The following is a 20519-nucleotide window of genomic DNA, read 5'->3' as shown; positions in this document are numbered from 1 at the left end:
TTTGAGTTGGATCTAAATCAGCAAGCAAATTTGTTAAAATATCAAAACATTGTTATAATCTGCCGAGTAACAATTACAATTATTTAGAATGGTCTAATCTTAGTGGTCAAAGTGGGTGATCGACAGACACTAGGATTCAATGATCGTGTAGTACACTGTACTTTTGTGTTTTGTTCTCTTGTCTACAAAATATTCATCGAAAGTTGATAGTTGCTGCGTTTCTATTCAGAGTTTTTGTTGGGAAAAGTAGTTATCTACGGCTAGAGGCTTATTTGCCCTCTATAGTACTGCTCAAAGATTTTGCGTGATCTTGCGGAGTTGTATTGAATGAGGAGCGGTGTAGACTACGTAACACTAAAACTGGGTCGCACAGTAAGAAATAACGGAAACGAATCTAGCCAGTCTCGACTGATACTATACTAACTGAAGTCTATTTATCCTAGAATACAGGTATTTCTCGATATTTCAAATCAAATCAAATCAAATCAAATCAATTTCCATGCATTCTGATGTATCTTATCACAACGCAAGTTGATCAACATTTTCTGGCAATGACAGTTGACGCAAACGTAAGGAAAGAAAAAGAGATGTGTTGCACACGAATAAAGACAACAGTTCATACATTAATTAAATCTTCATTAGGGAAGCAAATGTACAGATCGGAATATATGACACCGTTTTCTTTGTCTTGGTTTTTTTTTATGACGCTTTCCCACATCATGAATAGATTTTATGACAGCAGTATAAATATAGCAGGTCATTGTCATATTTTATTTGTTAAGGTTTTCATTACAATTCAAAATGCCCCTAAATTTTCTTAGGGGCAAAATGCGACAACCAACTGAAAATATTAACTTTGAGCCCTGACACATACATGGTGCCTTATGGTGACTTCGGCTGAAAATGAAGAATACGCTTATTTCAACCTCGAGGAGGCAGTATATTGAGAGATCGTTAGTGGATCCGGATGTATAACCCACCAAAAAAGGTTTATTTATTTATTTATTCGGAAATCCTACGGAATCAAGTCCCTCACAGGTTCCTCATAAAGCTCAAAAGAAATGGTTAAAAGAAAACTGAACAAGCCAGCACCAAACAAAAAGTAGTTACAAAACTAATATCAAGTGTAAGACACACACGGACAATAAAAACAAAGCAATGAAATCAACAAGAACAGCCATTAAAATATAACTTGTCTAATTTCAGACTTAAATGAATCACTAAAAATATCAATATTATGATTATTTCGAACAAATTCATTAAGATTGCTAATACATCTGCTGAGTGGGGAACATTTAAAAACATTGATTAGGCTACGAGGTGGTCTGAAATTAGGACAGGTGCGCAAGTCAGCGGCACAGGACTCCAGCTGAGGTTCCCGGATGTTGCCATGAACAGGGGCCAAGCCTTTGAAAAACTGTATTTTCGGATTTTGCACAAAGTTTGGAAAGCGATAGTTTCATTAGGTGACAACTATGAAGGCCCTAACAAGGCAGACGTGAGGGCCAGCTTATCAAACATCAGTATAAATGCAGCGGAGATTCAGCGATTTAAACTGTAGTAGCGAGTCAAATACACAGTTTTCAAAGCAAAGTAGAGAGGACTGGCTGTGTAAGCTGGCCACGTTCCCCTTCTATACTCTTAGTATATCGGACGCCCTGGCCGGCTCGCCGGACATTCACCTATGTCTGTCATCCATAACTCATACACATACAACGTTTTTATCGAGTGTTGCTCAGAAAAAAGGAAGCTCAACCCGGATGAAATAATAACCTGGTTTTAGTGATATCAATGTTTCATAATTACGAGTAATTATTTTTAATAATTACAACTGTACAAAAAGTTCGCGAGTTGCACACTGTCGCCCCAGAAGTTTCGGCCCGCCCTTCTCGAATACCAGATCTCAGAAGCATGTGGTTTCTGGCCTCCGCGGTCTCTGTACGGTCAAGAACACGGTGTTGCACAAATCAGATGCTAAAAATGCGATCTTTTTCCGTACTCTTGCGAGATCTCGCAATTTCACGCAGTGATTTTAATCGCCTTTGCCCCCGGGCCAAATTCTATTGACGGTACAAATTATCCAACATACGATATTTTCTGGACCTATGATGTAGGTGACTTAGCATGTTATTGGAAATGATGTGTGTGAAATTCCTAACAGTTTCATACTCTTTCCACCACTTTCAAGGTCAGTTAAGGGTAGTTTTGGACAACCGAGAAATTGCATTTATTTTCAGATTCATTCTCATATAAACGAGCGTCAGACATTAAGGGGTAGGGAACTTGACTATAACAGGGAGAACCTAGTTTATGATCTGTAACTGCATTCCATGGGAAGTTTATTAATAGAGCTTCCGAGTACATTGTGAAAGAACATAATTTGCATCTAAAATAGCTCACCGTTTCCGAGTACATTGTGAAAGAACATAATTTGCATCTAAAATAGCTCACCGTGTGTTATCGTAATCTATATATATGCAAAACGATTTGCTGATAAATTTTTAGTTCTGTTTTTTCTGAAATTAGTCACACAAATAAATACATGAAGTATGTGTATGAATTAATTTCTTATCAATCATGTTACTGCGGCAGAGATATCTTTGTAGAAACATGCACTTCGTCTATTAAGTCGAATGTCACCTTTAAATACATTCGTAATTATCAGTAAACTTTGTTTGTAATAGTAGTACATGTTTTAACGTAGTTGGCGCCGCCAAATTGAAAACTTAAAATTTTTGCTAAAACCTTCTAGAAAGAAATTCTATAAAGTCATGCCATATGCAAATTAGCTGATAGTATGTACGTGACCTTAGTATTACATTGCCATTATTCGTGACCATGGGTGTCGAAGTAGCTGTCTCATTGTTATTTCCAATATCATACTAAGTCACGACACAGTCACGATGATTCCTCCTTCTGATGTCCAACGTCACTGTATGTTTGCCCTATTTGGGAAGGCAAAATAAATTTTGTTGAGACAAGCTGAAGCAAACTAAATTTTGTCTGAGTCTCAGACCAATATGATTAAAATCAGATGAAGAGTACGACTACGTCTATACTTACGAGGTATTCTCTTGCTCTTGCCTCTCACTGCAAGAGAATACGGCGTAAGTAAAGACGTCGCCGTACTCTACATCTGATTTTAGCTCACGTGTTCACACAGTGGGGTAATGTCGCATCGGTGTCTGTCTGTCGTCTGTCTGTCTGTCTGTCTGTGGGCCCAATATGTCAAAACGGCTATTCAGATCAGAGTCAAGTCCTTGCTTACTTTTTGCTTATTTGCATACTTAATGATTTTAGAAAAAATGGATATATATTGAGAACGACTGCACACAATTTGATGAGATTTGCTACAAATAATGATAACACCAAGATATATCAGCCATGGTAAAGGTATCAAGGGGTGACATGAAAGGTAATCGCTGATTTGCATATTTAATGAACTTTCCTAATTAGGGATATATATCTGAATGGACTCAATCAAAATTGACGAAACTTTGTATGCATATTGACGACACTATGACTTAGCATTATTGAAAGTCATTAAGCATATTTACTTCAGCCGATTCCTAATTTGCATATATGATCAACTTTCCTAATTAAGGATATATGTCTTGATTGACTTGACTACAGTTGACGAAACTTGCTATGTACATTGAAGATACTTCGATACAACATTATTCAAAGCCATCAAGCATTTTTTTCAGCCAATTCCTAATTTGCATATTTTATGAACTTTCCTAATTAGTGATTTACCTGATCAAAGTTGGCAAAACATGGTATGTACATTGATGATGCCAGGTAAAAACAATATTGAAAGTCATTTCACATTTTCATGTCAGCTAATTTATAATTTGCAGAACTAATGAGCCTTTACAGTCTGTCATATATAGTTTGAAGGCCATCTAGTGCAAAACGGTATACAAAGTTGTATGCAAATGAGAACAAGTGTCGCGAAGTGTAGCGAAGCTAAATTAACACTACAATTGAAAGCTTAATGTGTTAGAAGTGTTGGTTTGTATTGTATAAAGCATTCTGTAAATTTGAACATCAGTTTCGTTGACGTATTGTCGAAATAAAGCTGAGAATGGCGTACTTGATTGCTTGTCATGGAAGGATATACATGTGTAAAGCGGACCTATGTTTCGCTGACCGCACACGGTCGGCGCGGTGACCGGTACTGTGGATGCAGAATGAACCCTTGGCCTCGGCGAAAGTTAACTCAACGCGGCGCCGTATAGGCTACATCGTACTCAAGCCAAGTCTCACCGTTGTAGGGTAACAGCTCTGATGATAACTTATTTGCTCGAGTTGTGAAGTCCATCCTCCCACGTAAGTACTTCTGTACTGCCAATTAAAATATGTTAGTAGCTGTGCGTGCGTGCCACGAGTCGACTGTGTGTTCAACACACCACCGTCCCTCGTGGGTGGAGGGACGGTGAACACACTGACTCACAGCCCTGCCACGCAGAGGTACGCTCGATCATATTATACTCGAATTGACTGAATTTGATATATTCATTGCACTGATTTCGGTGTATAGTCGATCATATGTGGTGTGACAGTTGTGTCAACATATGGTCATACGCTAGAACCGCCGAGGATCGAAAGAGTGAACGTTGCACGAAACCGCAGGTTATTCACGGCATGGGTATATTAGCTGTGCGTGGCAGGACTGTGTTTTACCGGGGTTATACGGCCTCCCGCCTTATAACGCCGGTAAAACATTGCCCTGCTGCCACGCAGAGCTGGGGGTTTTACCCCTTTCGTCAGCTGAGGTAACCTGATGATTCACTGTATAAGTATCGCCGTGCGTACAGGTCTCAGGCGTGGCGGAGGCCGTAACGCCGGGAATACAGACCTGTACGCAGGGCTACGTAGTGTACTTGCTTAGTCACACACGTTCTTTTTTCGTGTTCGTGTCTTAGATTTTTTTCATATGTGGAACACGTACACGTACATACGTACGGGAGCTGAATTGCATTACATACGCTGGCGATTCAGTGTACTGTACAGAGATGTTTGATTAAAACGATATGGCATCAGCGGCCAGGAGGTATCATACGGATAGAGGTCACACTGTGAGATCATGGAGGTAGAAGGAGAGATTACCTCCATGGTGAGATCAAGCTTGTTCTCACGGGATCGGAAGCAGCTGTGCCGAGCCCGTATGCTTTATGTTCGGACAGTGCATGCACTGACGAAATTTTTGTCAAGTAAAATGGTTTACATGCTGTACAGTATCATGGATCGTAAGCATGAGTGTGTGTTCACAGTTTCCTTACCTACACTCATGGAGCTAGGAACAAATACCATTTCTGGCTCCATGCTAAACTGGTGTATAAAACTCCGGTGTGTGCATAGTTAATATTTAACTTTGCAAATTATTGCATATTTAACTTTCATGGAGTCACAGATTTGATATCATTTTCATTCTGAAGGTCTGAAAGTCCGCTCTACAATTATTGTTTACATGTAGCGTTCAGGGAAATCAATCGAACGGGACCTTGTAAACTTCCGGTTCAGGGGAAAGGCTGGCAGGTAAATGAACAGAGGCCACATATAATCCATGTAGTGCATTTGGTGAAATTCCAAAATTTAATTTCTTGTACATAAATGCCCTTATCACAGATATTTTAACAATATAATTATGATTAATGTAATTAATGTTATAGAAATAATGGGTGATGCTCTGACCATTATTATTCATTTATGGCCAAGGGCGAGAGGAAAGTCAAGAATTTACAAGGCTTAGCGAGCAAGCTTATTTTTGGCTTTCAGTCTTGCCAAAGCCTATAGATAAACGTTAATGGTCGGGGCAGAGCCTGTTATTTCCATGATATTACCAACAAACCCTAGAAAATCATCAAGATTTACAAAAATTTCCCATGTGAAAGACAACGGAGCCCCAGAACTTGTGCAATATTGCCTGAATACATGGGTTTATGTGCCAGAGAACAGGTGACAATTTGCCAGACACCAGGATGGCAAATCGTTTCCTGCTGCGAGGGCACATAAACCCATGTATTCAGGCAACAATATTTTTATTACATGCCTCTGGTTATAAATGCTGTATGACATTTAGTTATATGCTGGACATTTTCAAACAGTTTTACCATTATTGACCAGCATCAAACGGATTTTAACGAAGGTCAAAATAGAAGTGTGCACATGTATATTTTACATCTATCATTCAGGGTCTACTTAGATGTCGAAAACATTGTAGGGCTTCACTGGCCTTGGTAACCATGGAAACCAGTCAGTACATCGTTCACCGACCCCCTAACTCCCCGGATGTTCCTTTTCAAATCAATTCATTGATTTGCACTCACATCAAGGCATGTAATAAGCAATGCACAGTCATGGCCACCCTAAAAATTTGTCAAATCTGGAGATTTTAAAAAAATGTATAACTTGGGCCACAAGTGCTTCATTTTGTTTTTGTGATTGATTATGATCTTTGTACAATTGACAATTTACATTTTTGATGAAAAGTCACAATGTTAGCAGCATTATTTATATTCATGGACATCAAACAAACCATTACATACTGTGTATTTGTGGTCAGTCACATGGTTCTGCTCCACCAATTAAATGAGATGTCTATAGCATGGTAATACATAATGAATGAGTGTATGATTTTACTGATCTTTTGACCCATATATCATAGCTTCTATGATTAGAAAGTTGAGTATCCATTGTACAGACGGTGAGAAATAGGACTATCTGCAAGATTCTAATTCATTGTATTCGTTGACATTTGCCTACAGCTGTTAGTATACCTCGCGTAACCTGGTCGTAAAGCCTCAGAGGTACATGTATGTGAAACTTAGAAGGAACAAGAATCAAAAGATTGATAACTGCTCTTTGACAAAATCCTTCATCAGGTAAGATTTGATTTTCAATTTCCTGCACATGTCTCGTTCGTTATCAGTTAAGCTTTTCACATGCTCGGTTTTATTTGGCGGAATTGTAATACTTTCTTCAACATCAACTCCCTCAATGCTCTCTACGTAACTTTAATACATGTAAGTATTTCAGAATATGCGTCTGTAGTGTGATCTCCTTGGCAAAAAATTCAACAGGACAAAATAGAGCAAGTGCAAATGAAATTCATGAAGTTCTTCTGTTTCAAACATAGCATCCTTACAGCTGAAATAATAATGGATAATTCTGCAAGCGTTTTAACCTTTAGCCTCTTTATCATTGGAGATTATTTATATTTTTATACAAATATGTGAATAATATGTATGATTGTCCCAATCATGTTTCATATTAATTTTGATGTTTCTCAGTAAACTACATGTACAAGAACTCGCAGTATAAAACTCGATGTTTTTAGGTACTTGGCTCTTCAAAGATGTATGGCTACTTTAAATGAATCGTGCATTTCCAACCCTGCCATTGACAACACATACTTTATCTTGTCAAAGTTTCAGATGCTTGGTCAGAATGCCATGCTTAAATTTGTACATTTTTAATGGTTTCATATAGTTTGTTGTTTATTGTTTATTGTACTTCATGCATTCATATTATTATGTTTATTTTATGGAGCCTGTTAATGTGACTTGTTCCTGTTGGTCTTTCTTTGAAATAAATATATAAAGATATTGCTACTTGCTTGAATACACGTCTTGACCTACATTATGTACCTGTTTCCTTTAAAAAGGTCCACAATCACCAGTGATTACAATGGGTTTAGGGCAAAGTTATACCAGTGATGGAAGGTTTAATTAAAATTACAGAAGTCATAAACAATCAAGTTGTCTTATCTTGCATATAAAAAGCCATGTTTTAGAATGAACTGATGTAAACTAATGTCAGCAATTTGCAGGAGATAATATTTACATTGCATGATTCAAGTTAATGTTTCTTTTCACCCAATCAGATTCAAGATCCCTTGCTGAGGCAGTGCATACTGGGCAATGACAACCAGGTGAAAAGCAACATAGTGACAATACCATCCTCCATTGCAAAGCATATACACAGTGTGTGGCTATGCAGAGAGCCAACACTGAACAGAGATGATGGTGTTGTCATCAATGCAGAGCAAAAACCTGTGGAATTGAGGGAATCTTTCATCAATATATTTATTTTCCTAAGACAATGGGTCCTTGCTGTGGCACAGGTTTGTACTTACACTGTTCAGTGTTTCCACTGGGTAAATTTTCCCTTAAACCATTCTGGCTAATTGAGACCAAAATTGATTAGCCAGAACTATAGCCATCAAAATTACATGTAATTGCATTTATGATTTTTATCCAACTGACAGTTGTATATATATACTCAGGTGGTCCTATCAGTTGCTACAGTGGCAAGATGACATTAAACTGGTCCAATAATCATTCTATTCAAGGTAATACATTACCAGGTCCATTGGACATTTGTGATTTAAAAATTAAGTAGGACTCATCCTGACCGACTGATAATTAGTGGCAATGAAAATAAACAACTATTTTTTATGGAACAAACTGCTTTCTTAATAACATTCACAACAAATTTTATTTCCTGTGTGCCACACACTTATGTGACTTAATTTTGCACTTTTGTAAATGTATCAAGATGTATTACAAGTATTGCATCATTGACAGGGTAACTTCAAGATGTTTCCTTTGAAAGATCCATAGCTTCTGCCTCAATCATCAAGTGCTTTCAGTTCTCCAATCACAGAGTCTGATTATTAAACCAACTGTTCACTTAAAGAAGGTGTACTCCAAGCAGTAAATGCTTAATAGTTTCAAAATCAAACTGGGTGTATACATGTATTTTAAAATATCCTGTCTGGCCACTTTATATGTCTTACAGAAAAAAAAAAGCTGACTCTTCTCTTATTAAAACACTAGTCATGGAAATTCAACAAACTATTCCTGGTACACTTTCTTTTTTGTAACTACTACTACCCTGCAACTCTGCGGACAACCTGTGCAATTATCTTTTTTGCTTAATTGTACTCGAACACGACTTAGCATGTCGCAGTGTGCTGCTTGTTGTTCAGCGTAGTAAACATTCAACAGGACAACATCCTGGGCATATCTTCATGCAAATATTATGACCAATGCCTATCCACAATACAGTGTTACTCAGTACGTGTACACATCATGGCAGGAGGTGACCCCAGCCTATATCCACAAATACATGTACACAGTATGGAAGATAACCGGGCCTATCCTCAATCCAAATGCATTCACATGGTATGGAAGATGGCACAGACATATATCCACAATACACATAATATATGCAATGGAGGATGGCCTAGCCAATACACATACGTGCACACAGTATGTACATGTATGATGAATCAGCTGGCCTATATAGAATACAAAATGGGAGATGACTAAGGCCTATCATTAATACAAACAGTCTGTACCTGTATCGTATTCAGGATAGGCCCAGGTCATTTTCAAAAATGTGTACCTGTATTGTATTCAGGATAGGCCTGGTCATCTTCCATAGCAGGTACCTGTATGTGTATTCTGGATAGTCCAGAGTCACCTGCGATGCTGAGTAATTGTTTTGTGGATAGGCCTGGGTCATTGTATTTGCATAGGTTATAACATTTGCATGAAGTTTGGCTCAGGACGTCATCCAATTGACAGTTTACCACACTGTGCTCATTAATAGCTGCCTCTGAGTTTGCTGCAGTAGTGTCCTAACGGTGACGTTTTTGAAACACTGGTTTCATTTTATTCACCACCCTTGCTGTCATTGGCTGCTGTTGTCTGCTTATTTTTTGAAAATATACTGCAATCAGTATTTCCTGACTATGTTAAGAGCAGTGTAGTCGCGCTGCGCATCCCCTGAGGGGGTCCCCCTCTGTTGTAAACAAATCCAAGAATACGCCGCACATGTTACGGGTTGTTAACGCAAAGAAACGACACGGAGGCAAGTGTTTGGCCGAAATCCGGGGCTATGTATGTACCGTCACGGCGGGGGCGTCAAGGCGTCATGGCGGCCTGGAACGGCGGTACCAGACTCCTGGCACCGTGCGTCAGGCAACGTGCTACCGGGCGCCCACTACAGGCCCATGACAGTACCCCCCTGGAACTTTATTGTGAAAAAGCCATCAAATTAGTGGAATACAATATTCTTTTATTGTGAGCTGCTACCCTGCAGCGAGGCACTTTTTTTTTTTTTTTTTTTTTTTTTTTTTTGCGGAGGGTGGGTGGGAATTTTGCGATGTGAACTTGAGCGTGGCAGAGATTGAAATGGACGAAAAATAGCTTTGAACACACTGATGTGCGCATGGATAATGACGTGGAAAGGGTGATGTAATTTGTTGAGATAACGGTAATCGGGGCGGTTGGTAGATTAGGTTACGTCTCAAATGCATCTAGAAGTGTAAGGTAGGTGACGCATGGTGACCCATACATGTCAAGGTCTAAACCCTTCCCCCCGTGTCGCTCCAGACGTTAACAATGATTATAGCAAGCCATAATCACCCATTAACGCAAAGAAACGACACGGAGGCAAGTGTTTGGCCGAAATCCGGGGTTATGTATGTACCGTCACGGCGGGGGCGTCAAGGCGTCATGGCGGCCTGGACGGCGGTACCAGACTCCTGGCACCGTGCGTCAGGCAACGTGCTACCGGGCGCCCACTACAGGCCCATGACAGTACCCCCCAAATTACGGCCAAGTTGCGGACATGCATGGCCGCAGCGCGGCCGCAATGCAGTCCCCCCCCCCCCCCCCCGTGGTGACCATGCGCCACTGGGAAACGTCTCCTTACACATGTTCATTGTTCCTACATTTCGTGTCTCTACAGTTTGTATAGTGGTATTACAACGTTGGCATTGTCCACCGCGAACTGAGTCCTATATCAAATTGCTGGCGTGTCGCGAGTGCCTTCGGCACTACGTCAAGGGTCTCCCGCGGCGTCTTGATGTAGATCTGGTACGCGTCACTCCGCCATCTGCCAAGTGTCTTTATGAGCCAGTCAGGCAAGCCGGCTTCGGCAGCAGTTGTGGCTGCACCACTGCGGAAACTATGTGTCGCGTACATTTTAGCATCGGAAATCCCTGCCTGGGTAAGCAGTTCCCGCAGGCATAGGTTCAGTCTTTGTCGCGTAAGCCATGTGCCGTCTGCGAATTGGAACGCCGGTTCTTCAGGGCACATGTATCCGCGGTTCCCGGTATATTTCCAATAGGAGCGGACCGCACACACAGAGGTCCCGGTCGGGGCGATACGGATGGTGTGCCCACGCGCGTACGGGTCAGTCTTCGATGACTTTATCCTGATTTCGATCACGTCCGTTAACACAATGTCCCGGGCGAGTAGTGTGGCGTTTACGTCGAATTCCGTAGGTGATCGAGCGGTGAACTCGCTTACCCTCAGAAAGCCGTAGAATGCCAGCGTGAAGCTTGCCCATACCATGAGCTTGTCGTTGCTGCACATGTCGGCACGCTGACGCAGGCATTCCTTGAGGCGACGGAGCAGGTCAATGGTGATTGGTAGTCGTGGCCGGCGCACTTCTCCAATGCTTCTCCTGATCCCTTGCAGTGTTCGTTGCAGGAGAGCGTGCGTTGTCACGTCGTCGGCATACCCGCGCTCAACGTGGTGATGCATTACCCCGGCTAGGTACACCTTAATAGTTCGATATGCTAGTCCTCGATTTGCCAGGTTCGTAACGAAGAGTATGACTGTCCTGATCGTGACAGGTAAGGTTGCTAGTCCGTGAGATGAGCAGAAATCCAAGTAACACTTTTGTCCTACCTGGTATGTGCGTCGCGTGTTCCGGCCACACTGTTATGGATGTAGGCAGTTGCTAGTTCCGTCAGTTGTTGTGTAGCAAGCGGGATGGACATAGTCGCGTTGGTACAGGTGTGTGGCCGGCATCCGCTTCGGGCACCAATGCTCGGAACCTCTCCATCTGTAAACGAGAAAGTGCATCAGCAATTGAGTTATCAATTCCACTGACGTGGGCGATCATGACATGGAAATTTCCTTTGGCTGCCTCATAAAGATGCTCCTTACTAGTTGCATGATGTCAGGGCATCTCGTAGTGCCTTTTTTCCAGATGTGCACGACGGTTTGATTGTCACAATGAAACAGCACTCGGCGGCCATGCCAACGATGCCCCCAAATTGAACAAGCGACTAGTATTGGGTACATCTCCTTCCATTCGATTGAGGCTTGGAGAGAGTCAGGCCATGCAACGGTGACCAATGCCCAGCGTGGTAGCCACCGGAGCCTACAGTGCCCGAGGCGTCGGTGTAGAGGTCAAGGTCGCGAGAGGGGGTCCACTTTGTATCGAGGAATGAGGCCGTGCCGTTCCATGTCGGTAGGAAGTCGCACCACATTTCGCGTCAAGGCGGAAAGCGTCAGATAGTGTGATCGTGTCGCGCAACTTGCGTACGGTTGTGCTTAAGTCAATCATGCGGCGGAGGAAGATGCGACCGGCGGGAATGCACTTGCATGCAAAACTGAGGGTGCCGATGAGGGATAGCAACTCCCGTTTAGTGCATGAGTGTCGGTGGAGCCAAGTGGGAAGTGTTTGAAGCAGGTCCTGTAGCTTGTCGTCGGGTAAGCATAGTGTCATTGTAAGTGTGTCCAACGTGATGCCAAGGAACGTCATGGTGGGTGATGGGCCTTCGACTTTTTCTGGGGCGATGGGTATCGCGAGGTCGCGGCATGTGTTGAGCATGGTGTCGAGGAGGTACTGGCATTGCGGGGAGTTGGGGGGGCCAGCGCCAAAGTAGTCGTCCAGGTAGTGCAGTAAGTCCTGAGTGTTTGCTCTGTTTTTGACGATCCAGAGGAGTGCTTCGGCCAGGCGGTTGAATAAGAACGGTGCAGAGCGAAGGCCAAAGGGGAGCACGCGATCGAAGAAGAACAGCCCTTGCCATTTAAAGCCGAGGAGGTGCCAGTCCGCCTTCCGTACCGGGCACAGTCGGAACGCGTGCTTAATGTCCACTTTTGTGATGAGCGCGCCTTGGCCAAGTCTCTGTAATATCGCGACGGCATCGTCAACGCGGGAGTAGGTGAGGGTGTAGTCTTCCTTGTTGATGTAGTGGTTGACACTATCGTTTCGTGGTTGGGATAGGTCCATTATTATGCGGTGGCCGCCTGATTTTTTAGGCCGAAGTCCAAGCGAGTTTACGACGAAGTTTGGCAGAGGTGGCACGGCGAACGGGCCAATTGTGTGGCCGAGGCGCAGTTCTTTTGTTATGGCGGTGGTGACGGCATCCGGATCGGTCATTGCGGACTGGGCGTTGCGAGTGTAGCGTGGTGCGCGGTTCCCACCGAAGCCGATGTCGGCACCATGAGTGAGGTCGTGGATGAGGCTGGCTGTGAATTGTTTGTGCGGGTGGTCGTGCAGGGCAGCTGAGAGCTTAGTTAGGTTGATTGGCGTTGTCGGCTGTAGCGTGGCGATTGTCGCTGGGTGGACGGTCGCTCCCTCGAAAGGGCTGGGGGGTCTCTGATTTGATGCGTTGGTGGTGGTGATGAGCACCGTGTTCGGTCGAGTTACACACGGAGCACTTGTGTAGTCTGCCATAGTTGCAGGGTGTCTTGCATGTGCCTCGGTTGAAAGAACGACATACCTGAGGTTGGTCAGACTGTTTCTTGTTCGCTGGGCTCTCCCAGTAGAACGGGTTGGTGTGCTGCTGCGTCGTTTGGGCAATCAGTCTTCAAATGACCATGTTGGCCACAGCCGAAGCAGGTAGGACGCAGGAGGTGTGGCTGGTTTTGGAAGTACTGGAAGTTGAGGTCTTGGTTTGGCTGGCTCCAGTTGGCCCTATCTGGGTAGCGGGAAGCGTTCAGGCGGAAGTGTTTGTCATAGGCTAGCCAGGCCTCCGGCTTGTAGGCAGCAGCTTTGGAGGCGAGGAAACGAAGGTAGTTGGCCATGGGGATCGCCAAATGTGGGTAGTAGAATGTACGATAGGAGGAGAAGACGAGGAAGCACTGTAACCAGGTGTCAAAGTCGTCGATGGCTTTCCGCTTCACCTCGGTTGTGAACGTGGCGACGCCACGGTTGTCTGGGTCAAAAGCTACTTGTGTCTTGGTAGCCTGGGATGAGTTGGGGGCTAGGGCATCAGGGTGCAAGTCACCAAATTCGATGAACTTACCGAGGTTAGCCAAGGCGTTGAGTGTTGACTGGTCGACGTACGGCAGGAGCAGGTCGGGTGGGGGTATTGCTGCTGAAGTATTGCCCGTTGGTCCGGCTCTAGGCGGTGGGCGCCATGGCGTTGCGTTGTGACCAGCTGGCTGGGCGAGTTGACTGTAGGGCGCGGCCATATTGCTCGTGTTGTTGTTATGAGGTGCGCCGCTAGCGGTGGAGTTATCCCGGATGTGCGCAGCGCCACCGCTGGTGTGTCAAGGCTGGTGGGGTAGCTGTGATGGTGGGTTGGTATTCATTAACGTGATTAGCGGGATGATTACTTGGGTGGCCTTGGGTAGGTAGCGAGCTGGACGGAGCGGCGAGCGTCGCCGGCCCAGCGACGACGACTGAGGCAGGTGATAGTGCACCAACGGCTGTATCAGTTGGCTGGACTTGCAAGTTGGACGTCGGGATGGGCGCCGTTGCTGTGGCGTTGCTGGTATCTGGCTGCCGTAGTTCACGTCGGATTGAGTCAATGGCGCTTGCAATGCGGTTTCTATCAGTTTGGCGATGTGGTCTGATATACTTGGGTCGGCTGCCGCTGCGGCTGTTGTCGGCATGTCGACCGCAGGGTTGGTTGGCGTGGTTTCCGTCGGTACTGGCTGGAGTAGGAATTTGTCGAGGTGCGCTGGGCGTCTCTTTGTCCTCGTCGATGTACGGGTGGCCGCCCGGGCGTAGGCGCGGCCCTTGGTTTTCTTCGATTTTGGCATGGCGAATTTTGCGATGTGAACTTGAGCGTGGCAGAGATTGAAATGGACGAAAAAGAGCTTTGAACACACTGATGTGCGCATGGATAATGACGTGGAAAGGGTGATGTAATTTGTTGAGATAACGGTAATAGAGGCGGTTGGTAGATTAGGTTACGTCTCAAATGCATCTAGAAGCGTAAGGTAGGTGACGCATGGTGACCCATACATGTCAAGGTCTAAACCCTTCCCCCGTGTCGCTCCAGACGTTAACAATGATTATAGCAAGCCATAATCACCCTATTGTATGTTGCATATTGCCGCTTGTTACAAGGGCGGCTGATCTGTCACAACATACCAACTAACCAATGTAACACGCAATAAAAGGTCAATTAATCTAAGTTAAATATCTGCTGAATATTGAACAATAATTGCACGCTGGATTGAGATCACATTTGCTCATGATTTTCTTGAATCAGTTGAATGGGGCTCGGCTACTGTTATCGCTCGAGCCATAGAGCTAGACGTACGCATGTACGCATGTATACGCCAACAGACTATCAACGACCGGGCTCTAGTTTTCGACATCGCTAGCAAGGACGAGAGCTTTCATTTCAAGAGGCCCGACAGGAGTACAACAAGTTGTACAAAGACAACAACTCAAACTACAGAAATCTACAGCTCGCAGAGCAATGCCCGCTGCAGCAAGAAGCATCTCTGCATCTGTTCCGTTCCGTGGTCTGTATGAACGTCCGTGTCAAACCGGGTATATGGCGCGCTAATCCAACTCAACTACAACAAAGTTTACCCCGTTTTGGGGTGCAAACGAGAATTCTGAGTACAGGTATCAAGTCAAGCGAAGGACCTTTCATAGGTCTTCTTGTTATGTGGGGGTTATCTCACTTGAAAGAGGATTCAGACCTACCCGGCAATCAGGAGGTACAACAACGAAGTTTGCCCAGCACCGGTAGGCCTACACCAGCTAGCGGTTGGATCACTGCCATGACCGTGCACAGGACCGGGGCACAGGATCTCTCGATACGTCCATGCACGGTGTAGCCGTGCAATTTTCCTGCCAAAATGCCGCGAAAACCCGCTCGTTTTGTCTATTGTTTCCCGACATTTACTATTTCTTACCACGTAATACTAGGAGAAGTAAGACATGGTGATCAACATTTGGTTGTGGGCCTAGTCGTCGCGGGCCAGCCGGTAGGTTGTGGGACCGGATTCTCTATATCCGTGTACGTCAACGCGGTGACCGTCACCCAACAACATCTCCCGTGTCCTGCTCAGGCTAGCCGATCATTGTCTTGAGTGTAATTTTTTGTGTTAGGCATTGTGCTTGTTGCTGGTCTACATATATAGGCAATGTTGATCATTTTAGTTATGTATTTTCACTGTACTGTACATAGCATTGTGTATAACCAGCGTGATCGCGCGCGATCAAAGCTTTTTGTTCACTGTGTCTGCGTACAGTGAACTCAGCGACACAATGTGCTGAGTGTAGTGTCCAATGTTCGTAGCTCTACACGAGTTTATACCACTGAAGTTCGTTTCCGATCTTAATATTTTACTATTGCATGATGTTGAGTCTTACAAAGGCCTTAACAAAGTGGGGGACTGCTCCCATCTCACTCCTATTGAAGTTGAGAAGACTTATGTTTACAAAAATTTATGTTTATCAACAAAAGAACCACGCAAGCGCGGCGCGACGACCACTGCGCTTTAAAGCATTGTTTACAAAGCACTTGTCATAAAATAACAAGGTCATTGCATGCAGCCATCTGAAAGCATGGCATATAACTTCATAAGTTACTGATTATAATAGTTTTCTGAGACTGCACACTAAAGCAAGGAAAGAATGACCAGCCAGGGATGTTGAAAAATCTCTCTGCCTTTTAAAGGTGGAGCCTCCCTTTAAAAGGACGCAAAGCTATAGCAGCGTTCATTGTGTTAGTGGACACCAAACAGTCAACACAAGGTTACACGCTCCAGAAAATGCCACTTTTTAGTTTTCCCCGGCCACAAGAAGGCAGACAGACTGCCAAGGGGTCAGCGTGAAGTTGCTGCCGATCGGACTCTGTGGTTATATTAAAAGTCTAACGCGACTAGAAGACATTTTTTAGGAAATTCGAGTGTTTGTTGTGACTGTTGGCGATTTAAACTGACCGTCAATCAAACGCTTGTATAAACTCTGTTTGCAGGATTAGCAAAAGGTGATAAAAGGTTGAGATCAGTTTGTGTAATTAATGTTATAGAAATCAAACATCGTACTGGCCAAGTGTTTGACTGGGAGAAGAACTCCACTAATGCGAGAACCTGGGATTGAAAAGTGCGGCTTTAACTGCACTCTCGATCAGCCCCCTGAAAAATAGCACAGACCAGTTTGGCGAAGGATAGTTGAAAAATATTTCCCAATCTGCAGACATTTCATTTGCCATTTCACGCTCTTGCGAATGGCAGCGGAAACACTGCTGTTGTCATACACATTTGTAGTCCTTTTTTTAAAATACCCTCTTGAGTAGATCAAATGTATTACACCTCTACCATACTATTTAATCAGTAACTTTGTTGTGATAATCATTGCTTACACATTTTTGGTAAAGTTATTTTCTCTTATTTAGCTGAATTTGCTAAAAAATTTTCTTGCCACTTGGCACTCTATGAATTGCCTAGTGAAATGCAGATGATATGATAAATGCACATGACTAGACATTCAATACATGTAGCTTCATTCGTAGGATCCATAAAACTGTTATGATGAAGTATATTCCAATGAGAGAATACATCTGGTATGCACACGTGATTTAGAATGTTTACATGTGTCTAATGCTTATCATCATTAGGGTTAAGGACATACAGAGTGTTTGCAATTCATTGTAGTACATCCCATCACCAAATGTATTTTAATCATTCCGGTTATCATTGTTATTTAAAGAGTTATAAGTAATCACGAGTCTATGTGTTTACAATTCAGGATCAGCAGTGCATGCTGCGCAATATCAAGGATGAGAAATACCATTGACCTTGACAAAGAGCATTAAAGACAAAGTGGAGGGCTTGGGATTGGACTTGGATCATGACATTATTACGAAAGATGAATGGAAATGATCAAACAACAGGTAAATTTCCATTTTAGTCCTTGCACCACAGTATACATGTATATATACACAAGTGGCTGTTGCAAAGATGTGCTGGAACTGGTATCTTGTAACTTGCACAAAGTGTTTTATGTTAGTTGTCTTTATAGCTATACACATGTCTAGCATGTTTACAATTACAAGAATACTATTTAGAATCACAGGTTCACAAAAATATTAGTGATACATTTCTGTATTTTAATTGACATTGCCAGCTGCAACTATGTAGGTACATCAGTTTTACACTAATTCATCCTGAATTATACACAACATGCATGTGACAGCAATCCTCATTCTTAAACTGTGCAGGACATTGGTTGTTGCCAATCTACATTGTATTACATATGACATGAGCAAGAAGGAAAAAGTATGGTTTAGATGTCTAGGTTAGAGAAACATGCATATAGCGAGAGAGAAAAATAAATTTATTGGTCCTTTACACAAGAATTCTTGGATATGTGACACACAAATAAACTAACTTTTTGTGAAGAGAAATTATTATCTTCCATGATTTGTCCATGATTATCTTCCATGAGTTTATTATTATTACTATGTTAGGGAACAGGTGTGTATATCCATGCAGAAGAGGAAGCAGGATAAATCCAAAACCGACTATAAGGCAGCATTTTACCATTCAAAGAAAGGAACCAACCACCAGGGACAGTTGTCTCAAGATGAAGACAGTGGGATTGCACCTCCATTTGGTAGAGGATTTCCTATTAGTCAGTATGGTGGAGAGACGTGCACCCTTACACTGCTCAGCACACAGATTTGTGTATGTTAGGATCAGAGGCTCCTAAACCATAGCACCTACCACAGATAAAGAGTGGCCAACTTAACAGACAAAACCCTCAATACTAAGCATCATCAGATACAGCTAGTACAGAACTGTTGAAGGTATATAATTATATACCTGGATATATAATTATATATCCAGCTCATAGAGAGGAAAAATTCAACTTTCAGAGCACTGAGAAAAGACAATTATTATTTCATGCCTCCCCTCAGTATCATGGTGATCTCTGTAGTATAGTAAAGGACCTGTAGCTAGTTGTCACTTGTGATGATTGTTTATAAACATTCCATTATAACTTCTTTTTCTGCTCCAGAGGGTGTACATGTCAATCAGGACCCAGATTTACATATACTTGTCAATAACATTGCAATGTGCACATGTATGATACACTTTGTTTCCCAATGAGCTTCCAGAAGAAGAACAAAAAACTGGAGTTGATATCAAAAGAAATTGTGAAAAATTCATCAAAAAATTACAGCAACTGGAGCCCAAATTTCATGGGGAGCTGTCATTATTTACGGAGTACAGGTCGGAGAGGAGATGTTGGAGGAATTTCGTCGGAAACTCTAAATTTTGAGTACCCCCCAAACCATGATGAATTTGAGTAACCCCCCCCCTCCCTTACATGGAAATTTTGACTGACCCCCACACTCAATTTTGAAAAGTTAAATTTCAATACATGTATTTCTACAATTTACATAAATACAGCAAGAGGAAAGACCATTCAAATCCTTGTGTACCCTGCGAGATAATCATTGGTTATCTCATGACGGTTGAACAGGTGAAACCAACAAATGAAATTCAAAGTCACAACAAAAGCATAGATGTCAAAGGTTACACTATAACCAGTATACAACCACATACAGTTTTGTTGTATGTATGGGTATCATAACAGGGTCCTCACTAGGATATCCGACAGGGTAGACTTTGAAAGTACAGATTGAAGAACATGCAGGGCTGATGGGGAAAGTGTCCGCTTGGCTTGCTCCCCTCCCTTGCATGGAAAAGTTTGAGAAATTGTAGTGTGCATTGGTGCAGTTTGGTGTAATCTAAGAGGTATTTTCAATGTGTAATTTTACTGAGTTAAAATTTGTAGAAATTGATGTGTGAAGTAGGCAATCTGAGAGGTGTTTCAATACATTTGCACCAAAATTGAATAACCCCCCTTCTTTCTCTCAACATTTTGAATAACCCCCCTTATAGCTTTCAATATTTTGGGTGACCCCTTCACATTCATCTGACCCCCAGGCTGTAACTAATGATGGCTCCCTAGGAGATATATCTTCAGCTTGTGCGATATGGATTTCAGGCAATGTCAACTTGTGGACAAAAGGATACAGAGAATGTTGCAGATTATTGCAAATGGGACTAACTTATGAATACAGCACACACCAAGTCACATTCCATTATCAAGAAAAAAAGCTCAAAACTACATCTGAAGTTGGCTTTGGAGATAAAAACTATTGCTTGCAATCATCGACCCTCATTACTCGCAACGCGCTATGCCAGAGCAAAGTGTACATATTCAGAACATCAGTTTGATCGTTCATGAGATTCAATGTTAAGTACCAAGTATTGTTGTTGGGGACCGCTTGGCAAATAAACTTAATATATTTCAATATTACTAAGATTACACAAAGAAACCACAGCAGTTGCCTGTCCCATTTTCTCGAAGGTGTATGTTGCAATAAGTGAAAATATCTCAACAAAATTCACCTTTAGCAGTCAGACAAGCTTATGAAAAATAGAGATTTATATATGTAATCATCACTTGTTTATTTGTATTCTAATGGATATAACTTT

The 20519-nt window shown here is 42.8% G+C and overlaps 1 long non-coding RNA gene across 1 annotated transcript; it reads left to right on the top strand.

Annotated features, from left to right (window-relative positions):
- Positions 1-4197: 4197 nt before the first annotated feature.
- On the top strand, positions 4198-19490 carry LOC139119822 (uncharacterized). Its single transcript, XR_011548999.1, has 5 exons — positions 4198-4332; positions 6771-6887; positions 7889-8128; positions 17758-17902; positions 18479-19490. It is a non-coding gene; the product is annotated as an uncharacterized lncRNA (long non-coding RNA).
- The last annotated feature ends 1029 nt before the right edge of the window (positions 19491-20519 follow it).

Source organism: Ptychodera flava, chromosome 20 (genome assembly GCF_041260155.1).
Source record: "Ptychodera flava strain L36383 chromosome 20, AS_Pfla_20210202, whole genome shotgun sequence".
NCBI lineage: Eukaryota > Metazoa > Hemichordata > Enteropneusta > Ptychoderidae > Ptychodera > Ptychodera flava.
Note: the sequence above shows the minus strand (reverse complement) of the source record. Positions and strands in the feature narration are given on the sequence as shown.